The sequence below is a fragment of the Eubalaena glacialis genome, chromosome 2 (assembly GCF_028564815.1).
Source record: "Eubalaena glacialis isolate mEubGla1 chromosome 2, mEubGla1.1.hap2.+ XY, whole genome shotgun sequence".
Classification (NCBI taxonomy): Eukaryota; Metazoa; Chordata; class Mammalia; order Artiodactyla; family Balaenidae; genus Eubalaena; species Eubalaena glacialis.
The window spans coordinates 121,014,519-121,033,523 of NC_083717.1; the positions used below are offsets into that span (position 1 = coordinate 121,014,519).

The window sequence follows — 19,005 nt, forward strand, 5'->3', positions numbered from 1 at the left end:
TTAGGGAAAGTCTCTATGAGGAGGTGACGTTTATCGACCATAAAATGTTTGTGGGAAGAGCTTTCAAGGAATAGCAGATGCAAAGACTGTGAGGGCAGGTTTGGGGCAGAAAGAAGCACGGGGGTGAAGGAAAATGCGGATGAGGTGCTCTGAGAGATATGCAGGAGCCGGGGGCTGCACGGCTTTGTGAGTCAGGGAAAGGATTTAAGTTTTGATTCTAATTGGATTCTAGGTGCAAAGGGAAGCCACCGAAGAGTTTTAAACAGTGGAGATTTATGTTTAAGAAGATAACTCTAGGGAATTCCCTGGTGGTCCAGTGGTTAGGACTCTGTGCTTTCACTGCTGAGGGCCTAGGTTCAATCCCTGGTTGGGGAACTAAGATCCCACAAGCCACGCCATGTGTGGTCATAAATAAATAAATAGATAAATAAGTAAATAAATAAAAAATTTTTTAAATTAAAAAACAAAAAAACTCTAGTTGCAGGGTGGAGGGAGAATGGCTTATGAGGGTTTAGGAGAGAATGAAGGAGGTCAGTTAGGAACACTGCATTCATAGTATAGACCAGAGATGACAGTAGAGGTGGAGAGGAGGAGAGGATTTGAAGTGTGTTTTAGACGTGAAATCAACAGGACTGGCTGATGGATTGGCTGTGGGAGTTCAGGTGCAGAGAAAACTCAAAGGCAACTCTCATGCATTTGGCTGGAACTCCTTTCTGAGATGAGGGGATATGGAAAGCCAGGTTTTGGTATGGGTGGGAATCAAGAATTCTACTTTGGTCTTGTCCAATCGGGCAAATCACTTAAGCTCTGTGATCTTCAGTTTCGTTATCTAGAGTATGAAAATAATACTAATGTCTCCAAGATTCCTGTGATTGAGAGAATGGGTTTAAATCCCAACTCTTCCATTTACAGGCCTACCTCGTTTTAGTGCACTTCGCGTTTATCGTGCTTCACAGCTATTGCATTTTTTACAAACTGAGGATTTGTGGCAACCCGGCATTGAGCAGTTCTATCAGTACCATGTTTCCAACAACATTGGCTCACTTTGTGTCTCTGTGTCACATTTTGGTAATTCTTGCAATATTTTGAACGTTTTAATCATTATTTTGTTGTAGTGATCTCTGATCAGCGATCTTCGATGTTACTATTGTAATTGTTCTGGGGCAACATGAACTGGGCCCAATTAAGACAGTGAACTTAATCGATTGTTGAAATGACAACAAAAGACTTAGAATACGACACAAACTTAGTTGATAAAGCAGCGGCAGGGTCTGAGAGGATTGACTCCAATTTTGAGAGAAGTTCTGCTGTGGGTATCAAACAGCATTGCATGCTACAGATAAATGGTTTGTAAAAGAGTCAATGGATGCGGCAAACTTCATTGTTGTCTTATTTTAAGAAATTGTCACAGTCACCCCAGCCTTCAGTGGCCACCACCACCCTGATCAGACAGCAGCCATGGACCGCCAGGGAAGTCCCAGCAATAAAGTGTTTTTAAATTAAGGTATATACTTTTAAATAAGTTTTTATTTTTATTTTTTTCTTCCAGTTTTACTGAGATGTACTTGACATACAGCACTGTATAAGTTTAAGGTGTGCAGCATAATGATTTGACTTCATACATCATGAAATAATGATCACAGTAAGTTTAGTGAACATCCATTATCTCATATAGTTACAAAATTAAAGAAATAGAAAATAAATTTCCTTGTGATGAGAACTCTTAGGAGTTACTCTCTAACAACTTTCAAATATAAGATACAGCAGTGTTAATTATATTTGTCATGTTCTACATTACATCCCTAGTACTTATTTATCTTATGTCTGGAAGTTTGTACATTTTGACTGCCTTCATCCAATTCCTTTTTCCTCCACCCCTGTACTTTTTTTAAGACATAATGCTATTGCACACTTAACAGTATAGTGTAAATGTATCTTTTGTATGCACCAAAAAATTCACGTAACTCACTTTATTGTGATATTCACTTAATTGTGGTGGTCTGGAACCAAACCTGCAGTATCTCTGAGGTATGCCTATATTGGCTGTGTGACCTTGTGCAAGTATTTATCTGTGTCTCAGTTTTCTTATTTGTGAAATAGGAATGATTATAATATCTACCTTAAATGGTTGTATGAGGATTAAAAGAATTAATATTTACAAAATGCTTGGAATAGTTTCTGGCACATAGTAAAAGCTATTCTAGCTATACTAGCATTATAGAAATATAAAAACAAATAGGACATAGTTGAACCTCATATTAGGTGAGTGGTTCACCTCCCCCAGATAATCATTAACATTGTGAAAGAAAAAGAAAGAAAGAAAGAAGGAAAGAAAGAAAGAAAGAAAGAAAGAAAGAAAGAAAGAAAAGAAAGAGAGAGAGTATCTAGAGTATACTAGATAGATTTGACCAATTCTACATAATCTCTCCCAGAATATGGAAGAGGAAGGAAAACTTCCTAATTCATTTTATAAAGATAGGATTACCTTGATACTAAAATCAGACAAAGACCATAGGAAGAAAAAAGAAAAGAAAAAGAAAACTATAGCCCAATAACCCTCATGAATATAGATACAAAAATAGGTACAAAAAGCCTCAATGAAAAATTAGCAAATAGAATTCAGCAATGCATAAAAACCATTATACATCATAATCAACCAAGGATACAAGGCTCATTCAATATTCAAACATCAACCCGTGTAATTTACCATATTAACAGACTAAGGAAGATTGTTCTATGTTTTAAAAGTTTTATAGTTTTATGTTTTACCTTTATTTATTTTTTTAAAGATTTTCTTTTTTGATGTGGACCATTTTTTTAAAAGTCTTTATTGAATTTTTTACAATATTGCTTCTGTTTTATGTTTTGGTTTTTTGGCCGAGAGACGTGTGGGATCCTAGCTCTCCCACCAGAGATCGAGCCCTCACCCCCTGCACTGGAAGGCAACGTCTTAACCACTGGACAACCAGGGAAGTCCCCGTGTTTTACCTTTAAATCTGTGTGCCATTTTGAATTAATTTTTGTGTACCGTGTGAGGTTTAGGGGCAGGCTGACTTAATGGACACACCTGGAGCTGGGAACCCAGGAGGGAGCAACAGAGAGTGGGAGGGCAGGAGGGAGCACAGGGGGTGAGCAGAGTCCTGGGGACATTCTTTATATTACCTTGTGAAATGAACACCTTACTGATTCTTAGAAAAATAATATATGACTTGGCGACAGTTTGTTGAGTCAATATTTAGGATTGACAGGGAGAATATATTCTCAGGAAAGAGGAGCATGGGGGTAAAAGGCTCTGGAACATCCTTGATATGCAGCCTTGGAGGACAGGCTATCAGTCTTCTCCTTAACGACCTGTAATTTCCAGGAGCCTGACCTGTACTCAGCTGGGGAGGCCTTGGGGTAGATAGGGATTATCTACCCAATAATAGTTAGGGTAGAGTCTCGCAGAGGAGAAGCGTGGAGCTTTTTGTCTGTGGGGGGATGGCAGGCAGTGGTGGCCGTGTAGGGAGCCTGCCCTCTGAGTAATTTTCCTTGGGGCAGGAACAGGGTGGTGGGAATCTGAGGGGAGCTCTGTCAAGGGCCTGGCTCTCTGCCCTGGCTACCCGCTCCGGACTGTCGCAAGGCTATTGCTCTGCCCGGCAGGTTGCCCAGTGGGCTTCTCAGATCTGAGAGGCTGGGGGCAGGAAGGCTGATGGGGAGTGGCTTCAGGAAGTCTCAGGCAGGTACAGGCTGGGAAATAGGTTAACATCTTAGACAAAATGGAAGCCTCCACCCCACGGGCCTCACGGAGTTTGGGGGCAATGGCACCACGTTCCCTTCTCTGATCTTTTGTAAGGCAGGAGACTGCATCTTCCTGATTCACTGCAAACCACAGGGCGAGTCTGGGACGGAACCTTCTCCAGGCTCCAGCATGGGGTGGCCAGAAGTATTGGGGTTGGCCATGTAATATAAGGAAAAGAGGTGGAGAGGGGGTTACCATCCGATCAATGCTGGGTACGCTCCAAGCACGCTGCCTGGTGCTTCAGACATTACCTAACTCAGCCCTGCAATAATGCTGGCCATATCATCACCTCCCCTACATTTGACAGATGAGGAAACCGATGTGCTGAGACTCTTAATGTTCTCATCCTGTCAACAGTGTGTTCTGTTTGCCTGTGCCAATGTCACCGTGTCTGATTCTGCAGGCCTTGTCACAGTGGGTCCGGCATAGCCGTTCTGACTGTGCTTTCTATTGACAATGACAAACCCAGGACTTCCTTTTTTTCCTTTTTTTTCTTTGGCCGCCGCACCGTGTGGTTCATGGGATTTTAGTTCCCCGACCAGGGATTGAACCCGAACCTGGGCCCTCGGCACTGAGAGCATGGAGTCCTAACCACTGGACAGCCAGGGTATTCCCCCCAGAACTTCCTGATTTATCTGCATCCAATGTCAGGCACTGTCACCCTGCCCTTTCCCCTGATACATGAATCTAAGCCACTTGTGATAACCACTAATTACCCCTGTATTAGAATGTTTTCCTTGAGTAAAAAGATTTTTTTATACTGTGCACAAAGAGATATGTACAAAGATGCTTATTACAGCATTGCTTACAGGAAAAAAGGGAACAATCAAAAAGTGCCCATCGAGCAGCCGCATAGCACGGGGAGATCAGCTCGGTGCTTTGTGACCACCTAGAGGGGTGGGATAGGGAGGGTGGGAGGGAGGGAGACGCAAGAGGGAAGAGATATGGGAACATATGTATGTGTGTAACTGATTCACTTTGTTATAAAGCAGAAACTAACGCACCATTGTGGAGCAATTATACTCCAATAAAGATGTTAAAAAAATATATATATATATTAAAAAAAAAAAGTGCCCATCAATAGGCAAATAGTTAGATAAACCAGGGCAAGCAGGGTTCTCAAACTTTTCTGTCTCAGGAGCCCTATATGTTCTTAAAAATTACCGAGGACTCCTAAGAGTCCTTAGTAATTGTGTTATAACTGTCAATATTTGCTATAATAGAAATTAAAACTGAGAAATTAAAAATTTTAACTTATTCACTAAAAACAATAAATGTTCACATAAATAACATTTTCAGCTTTATTGAGTTATAATTGACAAAAAGAATTGTAAAATATTTAAAGTGTACAATGTGATGATTTGATATATGTATACATTGTAAAACGATTCCCCCCATTGAGTTAATTACCACATCCATCACCTCACCTAATTATCTTTTTTTTGGTGAGAATATTTAAGTTCTACTCTCTTAGCAAATTTCAGTTATACAATACAGTGTTATCAACTATAGTTACCATGTTATACATATATTAGATCCTCAGAACTTTTCATCTTATAATTGAAAATGTGCCCTTTTGCCAACCTCTCCCTATTTCCCCCACCCCCCAGCCTCTGGAAAAGACTTTTTTAACTCTCTGGTTCTATGAGTTTGACTTTTCCTTTTAGATTCCACATGTAAGTGATACCATGGAGTACTTGTCTTTCCATGTCTGGCTATTTCACTAAGCATAATGCCTTCCGGTTTCATCCATGCTGTCACAAATGACAGTATTTCTTTCTCTCTCTCTCTTTTTTTTTTCAAACAAACAACTTTTTATTGAAGTATAGTTGATTTTCTTTCTTTTTTTAAGGCTGAAATATTGTGTGTATATATACATACATATATATCACATTTTCTTGATACATCTATCTGTTGACGGATACCTAGATTGTTTCCATACTTTGGCTATTGTGAATAATACTGCAATGAACATGAGAGTACAGATATCTCTTCAAGAAAATGGTTTTATTTCTTATAGACATTTACCCAGAAGTGGAATTACTGGATGATATGGTAGTTCTATTTCAAATTTCTTGAGGAACTTCTACACTGTTTTCCATAGTGGCTGCACTAGACATTTCTTCATAAAATACCATGTTAAATGAAAAATAGCTATATTTTCTAAAATAAAAAAAAATTAGTGAGAAGAGTGGCATTGTTGTACATTTCCACAAATCTCTTTAATATCTGGCTAAATAGATGACAGCTAGAGTCTCATACCTGCTTTTGCATTTAATCTGTTACAATATGCTGTTTTGATGGAAGTAGATGAAGCATATCTGGACCCACAGATATGCAGTTGGAAAGAGAAGTGTATCAGCTTTCTCAGATAATTGTGAATATTTTTCTTTGATACTACACCAACACTTGACAACTGGTAGTTTCTTAAAGGTTAGCTGTGATGTGGAATCTGAAACCATATCAACAAATTTTTCTACTCTGTTACATTAAAATTCCTCTGGTCTGTCTTGCACTTTGAGTGGATTGTTCATCCATGTGTGACTTTGTAATGTCATGCATTGGTCATCTGGAAAATTTTGGTTCACTGAACTTTGCATACCCTCCAAATGTTGATATATTTTATTGCACAATATTTAAAAAATCACATTTATTAATATCAATATTGATCTCATTGGAAAACTCTTATAGTGTCAGGCAGTTGTCAAACTCAGGATGGCAGATGCAGATTTTCTACAATTCTAATTTTTGCTGGAAAATTCAAATTTTATGGATGGCAGCAAATATTGTCAGTTATTTTCCTTGAAGTGACAGTCTCCTTTGTTCATTTTGCAGAAAATATCTGCCAAACACCCAAATATGAATCATAGTTTGCCTATCAGTCATTCTCTCCAGTAAAAACAGTGGTACATGAAGAAAGCAGGTAGTTCAGCTCACATCTCAAATGATTGCACAAGTGCTTTTTATTGAGATAAACATTGTTCTTCAGTATGCAGCAGCAATGTTTTATGTGTAATTCCCATTTCTTCACAGTATACAATGTTTTATGTATACTTCCCATTTCTTCACAAAGAATGTGAATGTGTTTCACATTCAAGAATTTTTTGGGTGTGCTAACTAGCTTTTTTAAAAAATTGAAGTATAGTTGATTTACAATGGTTCAGGTGTACAGCAAAGTGATATATATTCTTTTTCAGATTCTTTTCCATTATAGGTTATTACAAGATACTGAATATAGTTCCCTGTGCTCTACAGTAGGTCCTTGTTGTTTATCTATTTTATAGATAGTAGTGTGTCTCTGTTTATTCCAAATTCCAAATTTATTCCTACCCCTCTTCCCCTTTAGTAACCATAAGTTTGTTTTCTTTGTGAGTCTATTTCTGTTTTGTAAATAAGTTCATTTGTATCATATTTTATTTTATTATTTTTTTATATGGAACGCTTCACAAATTTGCATGTCATCCTTGAACAGGGGCCATGCTAATCTTCTCTGTATTGTTCCAATTTTAGTATATGTGCTGCCGAAGCAAGCACTGTATCATATTTTATATTCCACATATAAGTGATATCATATGATATTGCCTTTCTCTGTCTGACTTACTTCACTTAGTATGATAATTTCTAGGTCCATCCATGTTGCTGCAAATGGCATTATTTCATTCTTTTTAATGGCCAAGTAACATTCCATTGTATATATATATATACCATATCTTCTTTAAAGGATCAAGATTTAATAAAATGATCTTAAGTGAAACTGACATTTTTTCCTAAACTGCAAGTGTGTGCTATGAAGAATCTAGTGACTAATTGGACAGTTTGGTGCCACTGCTTTATCTGTGGCACCAAATAATCCACTACTGCTTTTGTGCCATTGGTGGAAATATCAAAACCGTTGTTTCAGGAGAAACCATGAGATTCAAAAAAGTTAGTCAGCACTGAGAATTTCACCACCACATTTGTTCATTGCCAAGTATTCACACAGAAGGAGATCTTTAACGATTAGTTGGTGCTGACATGAGATGAATACAAGAAAACAGCACGTTTCTCCTGTGTATGTTGATTCATTCATTTATGAGGCACAAGTACAATTCTTCAGACAAGAGATTAACTCAGTCTTCATATTTGCTGCTAAATCTTTAATTTGACGAGTGACTGTATTGTTGTTAAGTAGAAGCTCAGATTTCTTTCACGACTTTTCATCTAGCAGGTGTTCAGCTATGTCAAGTTACGAGGCTTTATTATCTCTCAGCTATTGCGTACACTTCTTCAGCGAATGCAATGTGATGAGTTATCCTGTACGACACTTCAGTAACTTTTTCATTTCTACTTTGAAAAGCTGAAAGAAACAATTTTTAGCTTTTAAAGAGCTCAGCATATCTACATTTAAAATAGGCAATTCCTTTTTCTCTAAACTCTGAATGATTGGTCTCACAATGATGCTGCAACTTACCTAGTGCTATAATACTATTCAAAATGTTCTGTTGCGTAAGACATAAGAAGATAAACAACTAATATCTATATAGTTGAGGGAAATACAGATTTCATCATATTTTTGTTTCTTACTTAGTTTTGCACAGTTGCTTTGGAGTCTATCCCTCCTTTCCACTAGTCAGAGAACTCTGACATGTCAGTTTCATCTTTTTCAGTATTTTTAGGCATAGATGGTGCAGAGGTGGGTTGAAGAAGCAAGTCTTCTAATCTGTCTTTCTTAAGCCAATGATAAATTCTTGAACATAAGAAAAAATATATTGTAAAGAAATGAGGGGAATTCCCTGGTGGCGCAGTGGTTAAGATTCCACGCTCCCAACACAGGGGGCCCAGGTTTGATCCCTGGTCAGTGAAATAGATCCCACATGCATGCCACAACTAAGTTTTTGCATGCCACAACTAAGGAGCCCGCCTGCTGCACCTAAGACCTGGCGCAACCAAATAAATAAATATTAAAAAAATAAAGAAATGATGATGTGTGTTAGAATAAAATATTATTACATTTCAAAGTAGCAATTTTAGATAAAATTACAATTTTTATTTTATTATTTTTTTAGATAAAGTTTTAAAAAATTTTTATTTATTTTTTTATACAACAGATTTTTATTAGTTATCTATTTTATACATATTAGTGTATATGTGTCAATCCCAATCTCCCAATTCATCCCACCACCACCACCCCACTCCCGCTTTCCTCCCTTTGTGTCCATACGTTTGTTCTCTACATCTGTGTCTCTATTTCTGCCTTGCAAACCGGTTCATCTGTACCATTTTCTTAGATTTCACATATATGCGTTAATATATGATATTTGTTTTTCTCTTTCTGACTTACTTCACTCTGTATGACAGTCTGTAGGTCCATCCACGTCTCTACAAATGACCCAATTTCATCCCTTCTTATGGCTGAGTAATATTCCTTTGTATATATGTACCACATCTTCTTTATTCATTCGTCTGTTGATGGGCATTTAGGTTGCTTCCATGACCTGGCTATTGTAAATAGTGCTGCAATGAACAGTGGGGTGCATGTGTCTTTTTGAATTATGGTTTTCTCTGGGTATATGCCCAGGAGTGGGATTGCTGGGTCATATGGTAAATTTATTTTTAGTTTTTTAAGGAACCTCCAAACTGTTCTCCATAGTGGCTGTATCAATTTACATTCCCACCAACAGTGCAAGAGGGTTCCCTTTTCTCCACACCCTCTCCAGCATTTGTTGTTTGTAGATTTTCTGATGATGCCTGTTCTAACTGGTGTGAGGTGATACCTCATTGTAGTTTTGATTTGCATTTCTCTAATCATTAGTGATGTTGAGCAGCTTTTCATGTGCTTCTTGGCCATCTGTATGTCTTCTTTGGAGAAATGTCTATTTAGGTCTTCTGCCCATTTTTGGATTGGGTTGTTTGTTTTTTTAATATTGAGCTGCATGAGGTGTTTATATATTTTGGAGATTAATCCTTTGCCCATTGATTCATTTGCAAATATTTTCTCCCATTCTGAGGGTTGTCTTTTTGTCTTGTTTATAGTTTCCTTTGCTGTGCAAAAGCTTTTAAGTTTCATTAGGTCCCATTTGTTTATTTTGTTTTTATTTCCATTACTCTAGGAGGTGGGTCAAAAAAGATCGTGCTGTGATTTATGTCGAAGAGTGTTCTTCCTATGTTTTCCTCTAAGAATTTTATAGTGTTCCGTCTTACATTTAGGTCTTTAATCCATTTTGAGTTTATTTTTATGTATGGTGTTAGGGAGTGTTCTAATTTCATTCTTTTACATGTATTTTATTATTTTTTAAAAAATTAAAAAAATTCTTTGGCCGCACCGTACAGCATGTGGGATCTTTGTTCCCTGACCAGGGATTAAACCCATGCTCCCCGCAGTGGAAGCTCGGAGTCTTAACCACTGGGCTGCCAGGGAAGTCCCATAAAATTACAAATTTTAGGAAGGTTTTTGAAAAACATTAAAAAATATTATTGCAAAACAAGATAAAGCATACTTATTTCTCGTGTTTCCCCATGGGTCCAAGGAAAAATTCAGAATTTCAAAATAACAATATTGGATAATAATAAAGAAATTATAGCAGGTACAATTGAAGTTAGTGAGGAATAGCACAGTAAAAGTTCAAGAACAAACTGAGTTCACCTCTTGAAAATGCACACATTTATACTCTAATTCTACTTCTTTAGAACATTTTGGAAAATATTAGAAATACGCGTACATATTTCACTAGCTGTCAGAGCAATGACATCATCACATGTCATGGAGCCTCTGGAAAACTCCACTGTACATTTGTAAGAGAGTGAGGGTGCAAAAGGCAAATGATGTCTTACTATTATGAAAATAATTTTGACCTTATAGGCCCCCTGAAAGGATCCCCCAAGGGGTTCCCAGACCACACTCTGAGATCTGCTAAACTAAGGTAATGTTTGTTCTGTGGCATATTATGCAGCTTTTAAAAGCTATGAGGTAGATCTATACGTACTGTCATGTAACAAGAACAATGGAATAGCATTTACAATATGATACATACAAACACACAAAACAACTCTACATATTCTGTACTTACATATATGTATGCAAATGCATAGAAAAGTTCTAGAAGAACACGCTGTTAACTGTGGTTACTTTTGGGAAGCATACAGAAATTTGGTGGCTTACTTATTATTTTTTTTTTTTTTAAGGGTTGATTTTTATTTATTTATTTATTTATTGGCTGTATTGGGTCTTCGTTTCTGTGCGAGGGCTTTCTCTAGTTGCGGCAAGTGGGGGCCACTCTTCATCGCGGTGCGCGGGCCTCTCACTATCACGGCCTCTCTTGTTGCGGAGCACAGGCTCCAGACGCGCAGGCTCAGTAGTTGTGGCTCACGGGCCTAGTTGCTCCGTGGCATGTGGGATCTTCCCAGACCAGGGCTCGAACCCGTGTCCCCTGCGTTGGCAGGCAGATTCTCAACCACTGCGCCACCAGGGAAGCCCTGGTGGCTTACTTATGGAGAACTTTTGCTTTATTTTGCTTTTTTTTAATGGTTACAAGGGGACTGTAGCCATGAAATGCTGGTGTCCTTTAAATATATTTCATAGGGAATTCCCTGGTGGTCCAGTGGTTAGGACTTGGCGTTTTCACTGCCGGGGCCCAGGTTCAATCCCTGGTCAGGGAACTAAGATCCCACAAGCTGCGCAGTGCAGCCAAGCCAAAAAAACCCATTATATATATATTATGTAATAGTTAATTTTATATAATAATTTGCCTTCATCTTTCTCCTGGGTGATATGTAAAATTTACACAATTTTGGTATTTTTTTCAGATCAGTTAATAAGTTGACAGCTGTCATTGTTCTCTGGAGAATCATTATCACTAGGGTAAAAGGGTATGGTTGCTAGATAAAATACAGGACACCCAGGTAAGTTTGAATTTCAAATAAACCAGGAATACGTTTTTAGTATAAGTATGTCCATGTAATATTTGGGACATACTTATACTAAAAAATTGTTTGTTGTTTATCTGAAATTCAAATTTAACTGGGCATCTGTTTTTTAAAATTTGCTGTTTGTCAATCTCATAAAGGGGATATGGGGGAGGACCCTTAGGTGCCAAGTCATGGAGTAGAACCCAGATCCACTGGCAGTTTGCTGGTGCTCTTTGGACATCTTTGTGAGCCAGAGCTCACTGGAAGATAAGATAAGAAGCTCTGAGAGGAGGATATTGGGGCAAACTCACTCTTCTCCTGATAAATGCCTTGCAGCTTGTCAAGGTTGTGAGATGTTGTGGTGAAAGGGATGAGCAGGGAATGAATTGGAGGGAGGTTATAAAATGTTGCAATGGGAATTTTTGCTTTTAAATACATATAAGCTTTCACAAGATGTAGCCTTTGGCATTAGGTTGCATAACCCTTCTGTAGTTATCATGAGACTGGTACTATGTCCTGTGCTTCTGGGCTCCAGCAGGTCCCTGTTTCTACATTACCCCATGGCTACCAAAGGCCTTGGCTACTGAGGGGGTTTTCTTGAGGCGGTAAAAGGTCACTCCAGAACTTTCTTCTCCATAATCCCTTTTCTTCCCCATCAGGGGAATGTATATATGCCACTTTCCCCAATTCTTCTTTTTCTCACTTTTGTCTTAAGAAATTTCACCATGGTCAATATCCTCCTCAAATGTACAGACCTTTAGGTTTTTTCTTTCTTTTCTTTGGGTTTTCTTTTCTTCTTCTTTTTTTTAAAAATTATTTTGGGCTGCGTTGGGTCTTCGTTGCTATGCATGGGCTTTCTCTAGCTGCGGTGAGCGGGGGCTACTCTTTGTTGCGGTGCGCAGACTTCTCATTGAGGTGGCTTCTCTTGTTGCAGAACACGGGCTATAGGTGCGCGGGCTTCAGTAGTTGCAGCGCTTGGGCTCTAGGGCGTGTGGGCTTCAGTAGTCGTGGCCCACGGGCTTAGTTGTTCCGAGGCATGTGGGATCTTCCTGGACCAGGGCTCGAACCCGTGTCCCCTGCATTGGCAGGTGGATTCTCAACCACTGCACCACCAGGGAAGTCCCTCTTTTCTTCTTTTTAAGGTTTTTTTCCCCCCTTCTTTTCCTTCTCTTTCAGATTTTGCCCATAGAAAAATCTCTCTTGCTTTTATCATCTCTGCAATTTGTGAACCAACCAACCTTCCAAACAACAAATCAACTAACTACTAAACCAGCTGACCAACTTGTCTTAGTCTGCTTGGGCTGCTATAGCAAAAATACCATAGTCTAGATGACTTAAACAACAAACATTTATTTCTCATAGTTCTGGAGGCTGGGAAGTCCAAGATCACAGTGATGGCAGATACAGTGTCTGGTGAGGGCCTTCTTCCCTGTCCATAGATTGTTGTCTTCTCGCTGTGTCCTCATGGAGGAAGGGGTGAGGGACCTCTCTAGAGTCTCTCTTATAAGGGTGCTAATCCCATTTATGAGGGCTCCACCCTCATGACCTAAGCATCTCCCAAATGTCCCACCTCCAAATACCATCACATTGGGGATTAGGTTTCAACATATGAATTTATTGGGGGGGTGGGACACACAGACATTCAGTCGACAGCACCATCCCAGAAACAAAGATTGGAGGATGCTTCAACCTGGTATAGAGACCAAAGCAAAGTGATGCTGTGTTTCATATAGACCTCAACTCTGTGAAGAGAGTCTCCCATTCTGTAGGAAATCAGCTTTGAATCATCTATGCCCAGGAGAAGCTGGGGAAGGGTCACCACTAGAGAGGAAAGGGATTGGGTGTAGGTCAGGATCCAGGACTAACAAGTCTCATGGAGAAATCTTGCTTTTTAAAAAACTCAGACCTACTGGTGTTTGCCCTCATTTCGTTTTTTCTTTCTTTTCTTTTATTCTTTCTTTCTCTCTTTCTTCCCTCCCTCCCCCCCCCCCCCACTCCCCGTTTCTTTCTGCCATGTGGCACGGCTTGTGGGATCTTATTTCCCCGAACAGGGATTGAACCCATGCTTTTGGCAGTGCAATGAGGAGTCTTAAACACTGGACCACCAGGGAATTCCTTCTTTCTTTCTTGCAAATCAACTCTATTGAAGTATACTGTCGATAAAATAAAATGCACACAATTTAAGTGTACAGTCCCTAGGATTTTGTCCAATGTCTATATCTGTGTATCCACCATCCCAATTGAGATACAGAACATTTCCATCACCCTAGAAAGTTCCCTTGTGCCCCTACACTCAGACAACCATTGATCTGATTTCTACCACCATATATTAGTTTCGTCTATTCTAGAACTTTATATAAATTGTACTTTTCTTTTTTTTTAATTAATTTATTTAATTTTTAAAAAATCTTTGGCTGCGTTGGGTCTTTGTTGCTGCGCGCGGGCTTTCTCTAGTTGCAGTGAGCGGGGGCTACTCTTCGTTGAGGTGCGCGGGCTTCTCATTGCGATGGCTTCTCTTGTTGCAGAGCTCAGGCTCTAGGCACGCGGGCTCAATAGTTGTGGCTCACGGGCTTTAGAGAGCAGGCTCAGTAGTTGTGGTGCACGGGCTTAGTTGCTCTGCAGCATGTGAGATCTTCCCGGACCAGGGCTCGAACCCGTGTCCCCTGCAGTGGCAGGCAGATTCTTAACCACTGCGCCACCAAGGAAGCCCTAAGTTGTACTTTTCTTTTGGCTTGGCTTAGGTAGTTTTTTTTTCCATGCAGAAGCAAAAAGAATTCCTGTAATTTTTTGTATTTATGGTCTCATTTTTTATATTTAAATCTTTGATACATCTGAAATGTATTTTGGTGTGTGGTGTGAAAGGCACAGATCTAATTTAATTTCTTTTTCCCCAGAGAGCTACCCAGTTGTCTCAACATCATTTATTGATACATGTATATTTTTTCTCACTGATTCAAAATGCCACCTTTATCACATGCTAAATTCTCAAGTGTGTTTGTCTCTCTTTCTGGACCTTCCCTTCTGTTCCTTTGATTTGTTTGTTCAAGTATCAATACAACACTGTTTTAACTGTGACTATATTATTTTTAAAAATATTATATTTTAGGATTTTCTGCTCTATCTCTTCAATGAGCTAAATTTCTCCAAGGTTCCTGTATTAGTTATCTGTTACTGCATAACAAATTACCCTAACATTTAGCAGCTTGAAAATTTATTATCTCACAGGTTCTGAGAGTCAGGAATGAGAGAAGTGTAGCTGGGGGTTCTGGCTCAAGGTGTCTGGTGAGGCTGTAGTTAAGCTCCCAGCTGGGGCTGTGGTCATCTCAAAACTCAGGCTGAGACCTTTGCTTCCAAGCCATGTGGTTTTTGGCAGCCCTCAGTTCCTTGCCACCTGGGTCTTGCCATATAGGGCTGCTCACAACATGGCAGCCAGGACTAATCCAAGAGGGAAAGAAAGAAACAGTGAGGGCCCAAGAATGCTCAGTTTTATATATCCTAATCTCAGAAGTGACATACCATGACTTCTGCCAAGCCAGGCATGATGTGGGAGGAGACTATGCAAGGTAGTGAACGCCAGCCCACAGGGGTCCCAGAGACCATCTCAGAGGCTGGCAACTGCATTTCCAGTTTTGGCTGTCCTCTCTTTCCACATTATTCACTTTCTTGGGATATCTCATCCATTTTATGAGGCTGCTTCTACCTATGATCAATAGTTTGCAAATCATTCTTCTGATTACTAACTTGCTCTCCGGAGTGCCAGAACGATTTATCCAGTTGCCTGGGTACCTCCTCTGAAAAATCCCACAGGCATCTCTACGTGGCTTATCCTCTGCTCTCCTTGGGTTTGAGGTTGAGTCTCAAACCTCCTTCCATTTGACATGTAGTGCTCTGCACTGCATTAATTTGATTCCTCTAATAGACTGTAAGTTTACTGAGGGTAGGGACTATGCCTTCAGTGTTTTGATATTCTCAGTACTTAACACAGTGCTTAGCATGAAGCAGGTGCTCATCAAATATTTGGACCCAGGTGACAGCTTGGGTAGTGGGCACCTGCAGCTCTGTAGCCATTAGTCCTGTATGGTGCCAGGGGCCCGATATAGCAGGGAAGGGTGGGATCACTGGCTTTAGGACTGAGCTCTATGGTCTCTTTTTGGTGCTGACTTTGTACTCAGCTCTGCGTCCCCAGCCAGCTGAGCCTATAGGCTGCCCGTCCTTTCATTCACTCCCCTCCAGCCCCTGCCCAGTGTGGGGTCTGGAGCCTGCTTGGACCCACGGGTCTGTCCGTTTCTGTTGTGTGTGAGAGTCTGGGGACAGCTGGACCGGCAGGACTGGGTCATTGGTAAGTGGTCTGTGCAGTATTCTGCAGAATTTCACTCAGACAAGTACTTCCTACACTTTCCCCCTCCCGAGGCTTCCTCACCAGCTGTGTGGGGGAGGCCTTTTCTCACCTCCAACTTTCTTAATTCTAGGACTGTAAAGTCCATGAATCCTTGAGTTTTTCAGATAGAAACAGCAGTGCCTGAAACCCAGCCTGCTGCCTACTCACATTCTCGCATTCAGCTGCAGACTCCACGGCGGAGGGGCCCCTGACCAGCGCTCAGGACAGACAGGAGCACAGCCAGGTGAGGCTGAGCTGACGCCACCTAAGGGCAGGGATGCTGTGCCCAGGTTGGGGTTCGTGATGCCGGAACTGCCCACCTTCACTCCTTTTTACTTTTTGTGCTGGTGCTTCTTTCTCCCGGGCTCTGTCTGCAGCTCAATCTTTTTTTTTTTTTTAGGCTGCACTGGGTCTTAGTTGTGGCACGTGGGATCTTCGTTGCAGCATGCAGGATCTTTAGTTGCAGCATGTGGGCTTCTTAGTTGCAGCATATGGACTCTTAGTTATGGCATGCATGCGGGATCTAGTTCCCCAAACAAGGATCGAACCTGGCCCCCTGCATTGGGAGCTTGGAGTCTTAACCACTGGACCACCAGGGAAGTCCTTGCAGCTCAGTCTTGATTTCTTCTCTGTCATAAAAAAGCTCGTGGGACTATCAGAGCCCTTAGGATCACCTAGCTCAACTTTTCTTACCAAGGTGCCAATGGAGCCAGAGAGGGGAACAGACACCCAAGATCACGCAGCTTCTGTTGACATCTCCCGTGTGGCTTGCAGGATCTTAGTTGACCAGGGATTGAATCCAGGTCCTCAGCAGTGAAAGCATGGAGTCCTAACCACTGGACCGCCAGGGAATTCCCTCTCTTTCCTGATTTTCGATGTTTCTAATGACTGTACGTCTCTCCCTAGTCTTTGTTTTCTTTCCTTTACCATTCTCTTATCTCTTTGGACCCAAGAGATAAGAGAAGGCCATCTACCTCAACATTGGGACTAGGTTGAGGTGTGTCCATTTGACTTCCCATCTTCCACATTTGGGCATCCAAATTGACCAGCATGGAAAGGGGAATCAGAGTGGGCAGTGCCAGGTTCAGAGGCCACTCCAACCTCCCAGGACCTGCATTCAACTCTGGCCCAGCTGACTGCTTCAGAGTAAAGATGAGTGAGAAAGAGGGGAGAGGGTGCCAGATCCTGGGCCTTTGGAAGCCACTCAATCTCAGGCCCTGGTCTAGGGGGACTTGAACAGGAAGGGGAACCAAAAGAGATAGATGAGGCCTGACCAGTCTCTCCGCACTTCACCTGCAATAGCCTGGATCTGCTTTTCCTTACAAGTAGGGCAGCTTTCCGGCAAACCACCTTACAGCAAGAAGTGTTGTAGGCCGCCGGCTTGCTGAGAGATGGGAACAGCTTCTCAGAGGTGCTATAACTCCAGCCTTCCAGCAGGGGATGTCCTGTCCCGACAAAATGCAAGTCCTCTTTTTCCTTCTGCCCTCCCGCCAAGGAGACTGATTCCCCCGACACTTGATGGGGTTAATCTGTGCTCACAGCTAGGGGGAGAGGAGTCCCCTGGGGGTCTAAATAGTGTTTAGAATCCGGTGTCCTGTTTAAGAAAGGTAAAACCATCAGGAGTTGAAATCCCTCATCCCTCTGAATAAAAGCCTGTAAATGTGACCTTGCAGAAGAGAGAGAGAGCATGAGAGAGAGAGAGCAAAACAGAGTGAAACCAGCTGAGATAAAAAAGCAAGGAGATGTAGGACCTGCAAAGGGTGTTTTTGGAAATAGGGTACCAGAAGAGACATAAACTGAAAACAAAGGCTGTCCCTCTCAAAGCAGAGCATTTGGTCACCTTCATTATGACACTATGACACTGATACAGACTGATATTTAATCTGAAATTTCTCCACAATTCCTGAGCAGCACCCATTCTCTTATCGTGTATAGATACCAACACCTAACTCCAGGGAACTGGGTTATGCAAGGGTTGCTAAGGAACGAGGGGAGATGCAGTAGGTACGGCAGGGGTTGCTTAGTAACCAGAGTCCCTTTGTGATGGAGTGGCCAGAGCAGGTCTGGAACTGATGAAGATCTGTGGACAGAGTCAGCCCACACCAGAGCCTCCTGAAAGGGCATGTCCGTTGGCCCCTGGACCCAGAGTGGCCAGAGCCTGCCTCTCTTCAGCTCCCTGGTACTGCACTGCCCAAAAAGTACACCCCAAGTCCCTGAGTATCCTCAACAGTCCTTTGCTCCATCCATGCCTTCCCCACCTCCCTTGGCAGGAAGCTAATCAGATTGCTAGATTCAAGAAGGGGCAGGGCTCTCCAGCAAGCAATCGGGAATCTCACCACAGGGGAGGCAGGAGCCTCTGGGCTCACACTGACCTGGAGCTGGGAAATTTGGGGTTGGGCGGAAAGAGGGTCCCCTAGGCAAGCATCCCTGATGTATTTGCAGTTCACAGGGAAATGTCTTCATCTCTGAGTCTCCCATGCCGGTCTTCATCCTGCCTTCACACCTGCGCATAGCTAGGGTGGCACATCTCTTCCCTTCCCAAGGGTGTGCTGGGGGCGTGGGTCTCCACACAGCAGCCTGGCTTGGGGCTCCTTTGGCTGCCTGGGCTCCTCACAGCTGCGCTTCAGAGAGCTTCACTTCAGCACAGCCTGGAGGAGTCATCATGCAGGCATTCGGAACCAGTCAGCTTTTGCAGCCAGGAGTCCTCCATTCTCTGCTCCCCAGGCACAGAGGTGGCCCTGCTCTCTCCCAAGCACCGTGGACATTCACACCCCCCTGCTCCTCCTCTCAGTCTGTGCCCTGGACTAGAGCACAGACCACCTATCCCGCTGCTTCCCCCGTCAGACTTCCCTTCACCTTCCAGGTCCTGTTTATCTGCAGCCTCCCTAGTGATGATTCTCCCAGCCTGAGCAGAATCAGCTGCGCACCCCTGTAATGTACTGGCCTGACGAGCATCCCTGGA

The 19,005-nt window shown here is 41.7% G+C and overlaps 1 non-coding gene across 1 annotated transcript; it reads right to left on the reverse strand.

The window, feature by feature from the left end:
• Positions 1-7,208: 7,208 nt before the first annotated feature.
• LOC133085867 (U6 spliceosomal RNA) lies at positions 7,209-7,315 on the reverse strand. Its single transcript, XR_009699665.1, has one exon. It is a non-coding gene; the product is annotated as a U6 spliceosomal RNA (small nuclear RNA).
• Between the last annotated feature and the right edge of the window lie 11,690 nt (positions 7,316-19,005).